The 9,128-nt window shown below is 37.5% G+C and overlaps 1 pseudogene; it reads right to left on the bottom strand.

The window, feature by feature from the left end:
- Positions 1–2,869: 2,869 nt before the first annotated feature.
- LOC148548384 (uncharacterized) lies at positions 2,870–5,203 on the bottom strand (annotated as a pseudogene).
- Positions 5,204–9,128: the final 3,925 nt, after the last annotated feature.

Genomic DNA, 9,128 nt, shown 5'->3' with positions numbered 1-9,128 from the left:
TACTAGACTAGCTACTAGGATTTACAGAAGTACGTAATTGATGCAGAAATTCACTTCCGAGGCCCACTTGGTGTGTGCTTGGGCTGAGCATGAAGCTTTCATGTGCAGAGGCTTCTTTTGGAGTTGAACGCCAAGTTGTAACGTGTTTTTGGCGTTCAACTCTGGTTTGTGACGTGTTTCTGGCGTTTAACTCCAGACTGCAGCATAGAACTGGCGTTCAACGCCCTTTTGCGTCATCTAAAACCAGGAAAAGTATGAACTATTATATATTGCTGGAAAGCCCTGGATGTATACTTTTCAATGCAATTGGAAGCGCGCCATTTGGAGTTCTGTAGCTCCAGAAAATCCACTTTGAGTGCAGGGAGGTCAGAATCCAACAGCATCAGCAGTCCTTCTTCAACCTCTGAATCTGATTTTTGCTCAAGTCCCTCAATTTCAGCCAGAAAATACCTGAAATCACAGAAAAATACACAAACTCATAGTAAAGTCCAGAATTGTGAATTTAACATAAAAACTAATAAAAACATCTCTAAAAGTAACTAGATCCTACTAAAAACATACTAAAAATAATGCCAAAAAGCGTATAAATTATCCACTCATCACAACACCAAACTTAAATTGTTGCTTGTCCCCAAGCAACTGAAAATCAAATAGGATAAAAAGAAGAGAATATACTATAAATTCCAAAATATCAATGAAACATAGCTCCAATCAGATGAGCGGGACTTGTAGCTTTTTGCCTCTTGAATAGTTTTGGCATCTCGCTTTATCCATTGAAGTTCAGAATGATTGGCATCTATAGGAACTTAGAATTCAGATAGTGTTATTGATTCTCCTAGTTCAGTATGTTGATTCTTTAACACAGCTACTTTATGAGTCTTGGTCGTGGCCCTAAGCACTTTGTTTTCCAGTATTACCACCGGATACATAAATGCCACAGACACATAACTGGGTGAACCTTTTCAGATTGTGACTCAGCTTTGCTAAAGTCCCCAATTAGAGGTGTCCAGGGTTCTTAAGCACACTCTTCTTTTGCTTTGGACCTTGACTTTAACCGCTCAGTCTCAAGTTTTCACTTGACACCTTCACGCCACAAGCACATGGTTAGGGACAGCTTGGTTTAGCCGCTTAGGCCAGGATTTTATTCCTTTAGGGACTGATGCTCAAAGCCTTGGGATCCTTTTTATTTACCCTTGCCTTTTGGTTTTAAGAGTTATTGGCTTTTTGCTCTTGCCTTTTGGTTTTAAGAGCTTTTGCCTTTTTCTGCTTGCTTTTTCTCTTTTTTTTTTTTTCTGCAAGCTTTGTATTCACTGCTTTTTCTTGCTTCAAGAATCATTTTTATGATTTTTCAGATTATCAAATAACATGTCTCCTGTTTATCATTCTTTCAAGAGCCAACATATTTAATATTCTAAAACACCAACTTCAAAAGACATATGCACTGTTCAAGCATTCATTCAGAAAACAAAAAGTATTGTCTAATATAATTAAACTAAGTTCAAGGATAAATTCGAAACTCATGTACTTCTTGTTCTTTTGAATTAAAAACATTTTTCATTTAAGAGAGGTGATGGATTCATAGGACATTCATAACTTTAGGACAAAGTTACTAAATACTAATGATCATGTAATAAGATACTAACATAGATAAGCACTTAACATAAAAACGAAAAACAGAAAATTTGAGAACAAGGAATGAGTCCACTTTAGTGATGGTGGCGTTTTCTTCTTAAGGAACCAATGATGTCCTTGAGCTCTTCTATGTCTCTTCCTTGTCTTTGTTGCTCCTCCCTCATAGCTCTTTGATCTTCTCTAATTTCATGGAGGATGATGGAGTGCTCTTGATGTTCCACCCTTAATTGTCCCATGTTAGAACTTAATTCACTTAGGGAAGTGTTGATTTGTTCCCAATAGTTTTATTGAGGAAAGTGCATCCCTTGAGGTATCTCGGGGATCTCTTGATTTGCAGTCAAATGTTCTACCACTGAGCTATAGACCCTTGAGATGAATCTCTCCATCTCCTATGACTCGGAGGTGGAAGCTTTTGTCTTCCCTTTCCTCTTTCTAGAGGTTTCTCTGGCCTTAGGTGACATCAATGGTTATGGAAAAACAAAAAAAAAGCTCTGCTTTTACCACACCAAACTTAGAATGTTGCTCGCCCTCGAGCAAAAGAAGAAAGAATAGAAGAAGAAGAAGAAGATATGGAGGAGATGGAGGGGTGTGTGTATTCGGCTATATGGGTGGGATTGGGTGGGAAAGAGATTTTGAATTTTGAAGGTAGGTGGGGTATAAGGATGTGAGTGGTGAAGAGGTAATGGGGAAGAGAGATTGAGGTGATATAGGATTATGAGGATGGAAGGTGAGTGGAGGTATGTGGGGATCCTATGGGGTCCACAGATCCTGGGGTGATCCTGTGGGTCCACAGATCCTGAGGTGTCAAGGATTTACATCCCTACACCAATTAGGCATGCAAAATGCCCTTGCATACATTTCTGGCGTTTAAGAGCCAAAGTGATGCTTATTCTGGGCGTTCAACGCCCATGTGCAGCATGTTTCTGGCGTTGAACGCCAGCCTCATGCTTGTTTCTGGCGTTCAGCGCCAGCTCCATGCTCTGTTCTGGTGTTGAACGCCAGCCAGATGCTCCTTAAATGCCAGTAAATCCTTCCTCCAGGGTGTTCTGTTTTTAATGCTGTTTTTCATTCTATTTTCAATTTTTCAGTAGTTTTTGTGACTCCACATGATCATCAACCTAATAAAACATGAAATAACAAAGAGAAAATAGAATAAAAATGATTAAATAACATTGGGTTGCCTCCCAACAAGCGCTTCTTTAATGTCAATAGCTTGACAGTGAGCTCTCATGGAGCCTCACAGATAATCAGAGCAAGGTTGGAACCTCCCAACACCAAACTTAAAGTTTGAATGTGGGGGTTCAACACCAAACTTAGAGTTTGGTTGTAGCCTTCCAACACCAAACTTAGAGTTTGACTGTGGGGGCTTTGGTTGACTCTGCAGTGAGAAAAGCTTTTCATGCTTCCTCTCCATGGTTACAGAAGGAGAACCTTGAGTTTTAAACACAAGGTAGTCCTCATTCAGTTGAAGGACCAACTCTCCTCTGTCCACATCAATCACAGCTCTTGCTGTGGCTAGGAAGGGTCTTCCAAGGATGATGCATTCATCCTCCTCCTTCCTAGTGTCTAAGATTATGAAATTAGCAGGAATGTAAAGGCCTTCAACCTTTACTAACACGTCCTCTACTAATTCATAAGCTTGTCTTACTGACTTGTCTGCCAATTGTAATGAAAATAAGGCAGGCTGTACCTTAATGATTCCCAGCTTCTCCATTACAGAGAGTGGCATAAGATTTATGCCTGACCCTAGGTCACACAGAGCCTTTTCAAAGGTCATGGTGCCTATGGTACAGGGTATTAAGAATTTGCCAGGATCTTATCTCTTTTGAGGTAAAGTTTACTGAACCCATGTATCTAGTTCACTAATGAGCAAGGGAGGTTCATCTTCCCAAGTCTTATTACCAAAAAACTTGGCATTCAGCTTCATGATGGCTTCTAGATATTGAGCAACTTGCACTCCAGTTACATCTTCATCCTCTTAATAGGAAGAATAGTCTTCAGAGCTCATGAATGGCAGAAGGAGATTTAATGGAATCTCTATGGTCTCTATATGAGCCTCAGATTCCTTTGGGTCCTTAATAGGGAACTCCTTCTTGCTTGAGAGACGTCCCATGAGGTCATCCTCATTGTGATTCACGTCCTCAACCTCCCTTACAGGTTCGGCGATAGTAATCAATTCAATGGCCTTGCACTCTCCCTTTGGATTCTCTTCTGTATTACTTGGGAGAGTACTAGGAGGGGTTTCAGTGATTCTTTTACTCAGCTGGCCCACTTGTGCTTCCAAATTTCTAATGGAGGACCTTATTTCATTCATGAAACTCACAGTGGCCTTAGATAGATCAGAGACTAAATTTGCTAAGCTAGATGGATTCTGCTCAGAATTCTCTGTCTGTTGCTGAGTGGATGATGAAAAAGGCTTGCTATTGCTAAACCTGTTTCTTCCACCATTATTGAAGCCTTGTTGAGGCTTTTGTTGATCCTTCCATGAGAGATTTGGGTGATTTCTCCATGAGGGATTATAAGTGTTTCCATAGGATTCACCCATGTAATTCACCTCTACTATTGCAGGGTTCTCAGGATCATAAGCTTCTTCTTCAGAAGATGCCTCTTGAGTACTGTTGGATGCAGCTTGCATTCCATTCAGACTCTGAGAAATCATATTGACTTACTGAGTCAATACTTTATTCTGAGCCAATATGGCATTCAGAGTGTCAATTTCAAGAACTCCCTTCTTCTGAGGCGTCCCATTACTCACAAGATTCCTCTCAGAAGTGTACATAAACTGGTTGTTAGCAACCATGTCAATAAGTTCTTGAGCTTCTGCAGGCATTTTCTTTAGGTGAATGGATCCACCTGTAGAAGTATCCAATGACATCTTAGCTAATTCAGACAGACCATCATAGAATATATCCAGGATGGTCCATTCTGAAAGCATGTCAGAAGGACACTTTTTGGTCAGTTACTTGTATCTCTCCTAAGCTTCATAGAGGGATTCACCTTCTTTCTATCTGAAGGTTTGAACATCCACTCTAAGCTTACTGAGCTTTTGAGGAGGAAAGAACTTGGCTAAGAAAGCCGTGACCAGCTTATCCCAAGAGTTCAGGCTATCCTTGGGTTGAGAGTCCAACCATATTCTAGCTCTGTCTCTTACAGCAAAAGGGAAAAGCATGAGCCTGTAGACTTCAGGATCTACTCCATTAGTCTTAACAATATCACACATCTGCAAGAATTCAGTTAAGAACTGAAAAGGATCTTCAGATGGAAGTCCATAAAACTTGCAGTTTTGTTGCATCAGAGAAACTAGTTGAGGCTTAAGCTCAAAATTGTTTGCTCCAATGGTAGGGATGGAGATGCTTCTTCCATGTAAATTGAAATTTAGTGCAGTAAAGTCACCAAGCATCTTCCTTCCATTGTTATTATTTTCGGCTGCCATCTCCTCTTCCTTTTCAAAAATTTCTGTAAGGTTGTCTCTGGATTGTTGTATTTTAGCTTCTCTCAGTTTCCTCTTCAGAGTCCTTTCAGGTTCAGGGTCTGCTTCAACGAGAATGTTCTTGTCCTTGCTCCTGCTCATATGAAAAAGAAGGGAACAGAAAATAATAATAGGGATCCTTTTTACCACAGTATAGGGGTTCCCTTGTTGTTAGTAGAAGAAGAAAGGGAATAAGAATGAAGAAGAATGGATAATCCAAACACAAGGGTGAGGATAGGAGCAGAGATCTGAGATGAGGAGAAGTGTTAGTAAGTAATTAAATAAATAGAAGGAGATGATGGAGAGGGAATTTCGAAAATTAATTTTTGAAAAGAAGTTGATGATTTTCGAAAATTAAAGGAGAATTAAAATTAAAATTAAAATTTAAACAATTAATTAACTAAAAAGAATTTATGAAAAAGAGGGAGGTATTTTCGAAAATTAGAGAGGGATAGTTAGTTAGGTAGTTTTGAAAGAGATAAGAAACGAACAAAAAGTTAATTAGTTAGTTGAAACAAATTTTGAAAATCAATTTTTAAAAGATAAGAAGATAAGAAGTTAGAAAAGATATTTGAAAAAGATATGATATGAAAAGATATGATTAGAAAGATATGATTTTGAAAAAGATAAGATAAAAAATATTTTTGAAGAGATATTATTGAGATTAGTTTTGAAAAAGATTTGATTTTTAAAATCACAATTAATGACTTGATTCACAAGAAATCACAAGATATGATTTTAGAACTTAAAGTTTGAATCTTTCTTAACAAGTAAGTAACAAACTTGAAATTTTTGAATCAAAACATTAATTGATGATGTGATTTTCGAAAATATGATAGAATAAGAAAAATATTTTGAAAATATTTTGAAAAAGATTTTTGAAATTTTCGAAAATAAATAAAAAATGGAAAAGATATGATTTTTGAAAAAGATTTTAAAAAGATAAGATTTTTGAATTGAAAATTTGATTTGACTCATAAGAAACAACTAAATTTTAAAAAGTTTTGAAAAAGTCAACTCAAATTTTCAAAAATTTATGAGTGAAAAAGGGAAAGATATTTTTTCTTATTTTTGAATTTTTAATGATGAGAGCGAAAAACACAAAATTGACTCAATGCATGAAAATTATGAATCAAAACATAGAATGCATGCAAGAATGCTATGAATGTCAAGATGAACACCAAGAACACTTTGAAGATTATGATGAACATCAAGAACATATTTTTGAAAATTTTTCTATGCAAAGAAAACATGCAAGACACCAAACTTAGAAATCTTTAATGCTTAGACACCATGAATGCAAAAATGCACATGAAAAACAATAAAAGATACAAAACAAGAAAACATCAAGATCAAACAAGAAGACTTACCAAGAACAACTTGAAGATCATGAAGAACACTATGAATGCATGAATTTTTCGAAAATTTTATGCAAAATTTAAAACATGCAATTGACACTAAACTTAGAATTGACTCAAGACTCAAACAAGAAACACAAGAATATTTTTGATTTTATGATTTTCTAATTTTTTTTGGATTTTTCGAAAATTAATGTGAAAAATAAAAATAAGGATTCCAAAATTTTTAATATGAATTCCAGGAATCTTGCACTCTTAGTCTAAAGCCACAGTCCAGGAATTAGACATGGCTCACTAGCCAGCCAAGCTTTCAATGAAAGCTCCGGTCCAAAACACTAGACATGGCCAATGGCCAGCCAAGCTTTAGAAGATACAAATTAGTCATACAATAACAAATTTGATTAGCAACAACTAGCTTGCTCTTGTAATGATGATTTGGAAGCCTCAGTCCAAATGAATTTAGACATGGCTTTACAGCCAGCCAGGCTTCAACATGCTTCATGAAACACTAGAATTCATTCTTAAAACTTCTGAAGAAAAATATATTTTACTTTTTTGGAAATTTTTTCGAAAATTAAAAGAATAAAAACAAAAACTTAAAATTAAAATAAAGTTACCTAATCTGAGCAACAAGATGAACCATCAGTTGTCCAAACACAAACAATCCCCGGCAACGGCGCCATAAACTTGGTGCACGAAATTGTGATCCCTGGTAATGGCTCCAAAAACTTGGTACTCTAATCTTAATTCATAATTTGTCACAACTTCGATACAACTAACCAGCAAGTGCACTGGGTCGTCCAAGTAATAAAACCTTACATAAGTAAGGGTCAATCCCACGGAGATTGTTGGTATGAAGCAAGCTATGGTCATCTTGTAAATCTCAGTCAGGCGGATATCAAATGGTTATGGAGTTTTCGAATAATAATAATAAATAAACAGAAAATAAAGATAGAAATACTTATGTAATTCATTGGTGAGAATTTCAGATAAGCGTATAGAGATGCTTTCGTTTCTCTGAACCTCTGCTTTCCTGCTGTCTTCATCCAACCGGTCCTACTCCTTTCCATGGCAAGCTTTCTGTAAGGCATCACCGTTGTCAATGGCTACATCCCATCCTCTCTATGAAAAAGGTCCAAATGCTCTATCACGGCACGGCTAATCATCTGGAGGTTCTCGATCATACTGGAATAGGATTCACCCTCCTTTTGCGTCTGTCACTACGCCCAGCACTCACGAGTTTTAAGTTCGGCACAACCATCCCTTCCCAGATCCTACTCGGAATACCACAGACAAGGTTTAGACTTTCCGGATCTCAGGAATGGTCATCCATGGGTTCTAACTTATACCACGAAGATTCTAATATCTCGGACTCGGTCTTTTATATTAGATATCTAAGAGATACTCATTCTAGCTTGTTTGCATGTAGAACGGAAGTGTTTGTCAGGCACGCGTTCATAAGTGAGAATGATGATGAGCGTCACATAATCATCACATTCATCATGTTCTTAGGTGCGAATGGATATCTTAGAAGCGGAATAAGTTGAATTGAATAGAAAACAGTAGTACTTTCCATTAAATCATGAGGAACAGCAGAGCTCCACACCTTAATCTATGGAGTGCAGAAACTCTACCGTTGAAAATACATAAGTGATAATAGAGTTCATTGGTCTCGGCCCCAGAGGGGAACCGGAGTAACCAAGATTTGATCAAAGGATCAAAAGATAATCCAAAGATGTTCCAAAGATGTAAATACAATAGTAAAAAGTCCTATTTATACTACTCTAGCTACTAGGGTTTACAGAAGTAAGTAATTGATGCAGAAAATTCACTTCCGGGGCCCACTTGGTGTGTGCTTGGGCTGAGCATGAAGCTTTCACGTGCAGAGGCTTCTTTTGGAGTTGAATGCCAAGTTGTAACGTGTTTTTGGCATTCAACTCTGGTTCATGACGTGTTTCTGGCGTTTAACTCCAGACTGCAGCGTAGAACTAGTGTTCAACGCCCTTTTGCATCATCTAAACTCGGTCAAAGTATGGACTATTATATATTTCTGGAAAGCCCTGGATGTCTACTTTTCAACGCAATTGGAAGCGCGCCATTTGGAGTTCTGTTGCTCCAGAAAATCTACTTTGAGTGCAGGGAGGTCAGAATCCAACAGCATCAGTAGTCCTTCTTCAACCTCTGAATCTGATTTTTGCTCAACTCCCTCAATTTCAGCCAGAAAATACCTGAAATCACAGAAAAACACACAAACTCATAGTAAAGTCCAGAATTTTGAATTTAACATAAAAACTAATAAAAACATCCCTAAAAGTAACTAGATCCTACTAAAAACATACTAAAAACAATGCCAAAAAGCGTATAAATTATCCGCTCATCAAGGTGCCAAATCAAGAGTTGAAGCCCCTCCCTCCTCATCTCAAATATGCATACCTTGGTGAAGAGGATAGTCTTCCAATAATCATCAATTCATCCTTGAGCACACAAAATGAAACCAAACTAATTGAGGTGTTGAAGACTCATAAGACAGCTTTAGGATAGACAATTGATGATATCAAGGGCATAAGCCCTGCAATTTGTATGCACAAAATCTTGCTAGAAGAGGACTCAAGACCAGTGGTACAACCCCAAAGAAGGCTTAACCCAACCATGAAGGAAGTGGTTCAAAA

This window comes from Arachis ipaensis, chromosome B8 (assembly GCF_059453495.1).
Source record: "Arachis ipaensis isolate K30076 ecotype BB chromosome B8, ASM5945349v1, whole genome shotgun sequence".
Taxonomy (NCBI): Eukaryota; Viridiplantae; Streptophyta; class Magnoliopsida; order Fabales; family Fabaceae; genus Arachis; species Arachis ipaensis.
The sequence above is the reverse complement of the archived record's forward strand: the minus strand, read 5'-3'. Positions and strand labels throughout refer to the sequence as shown.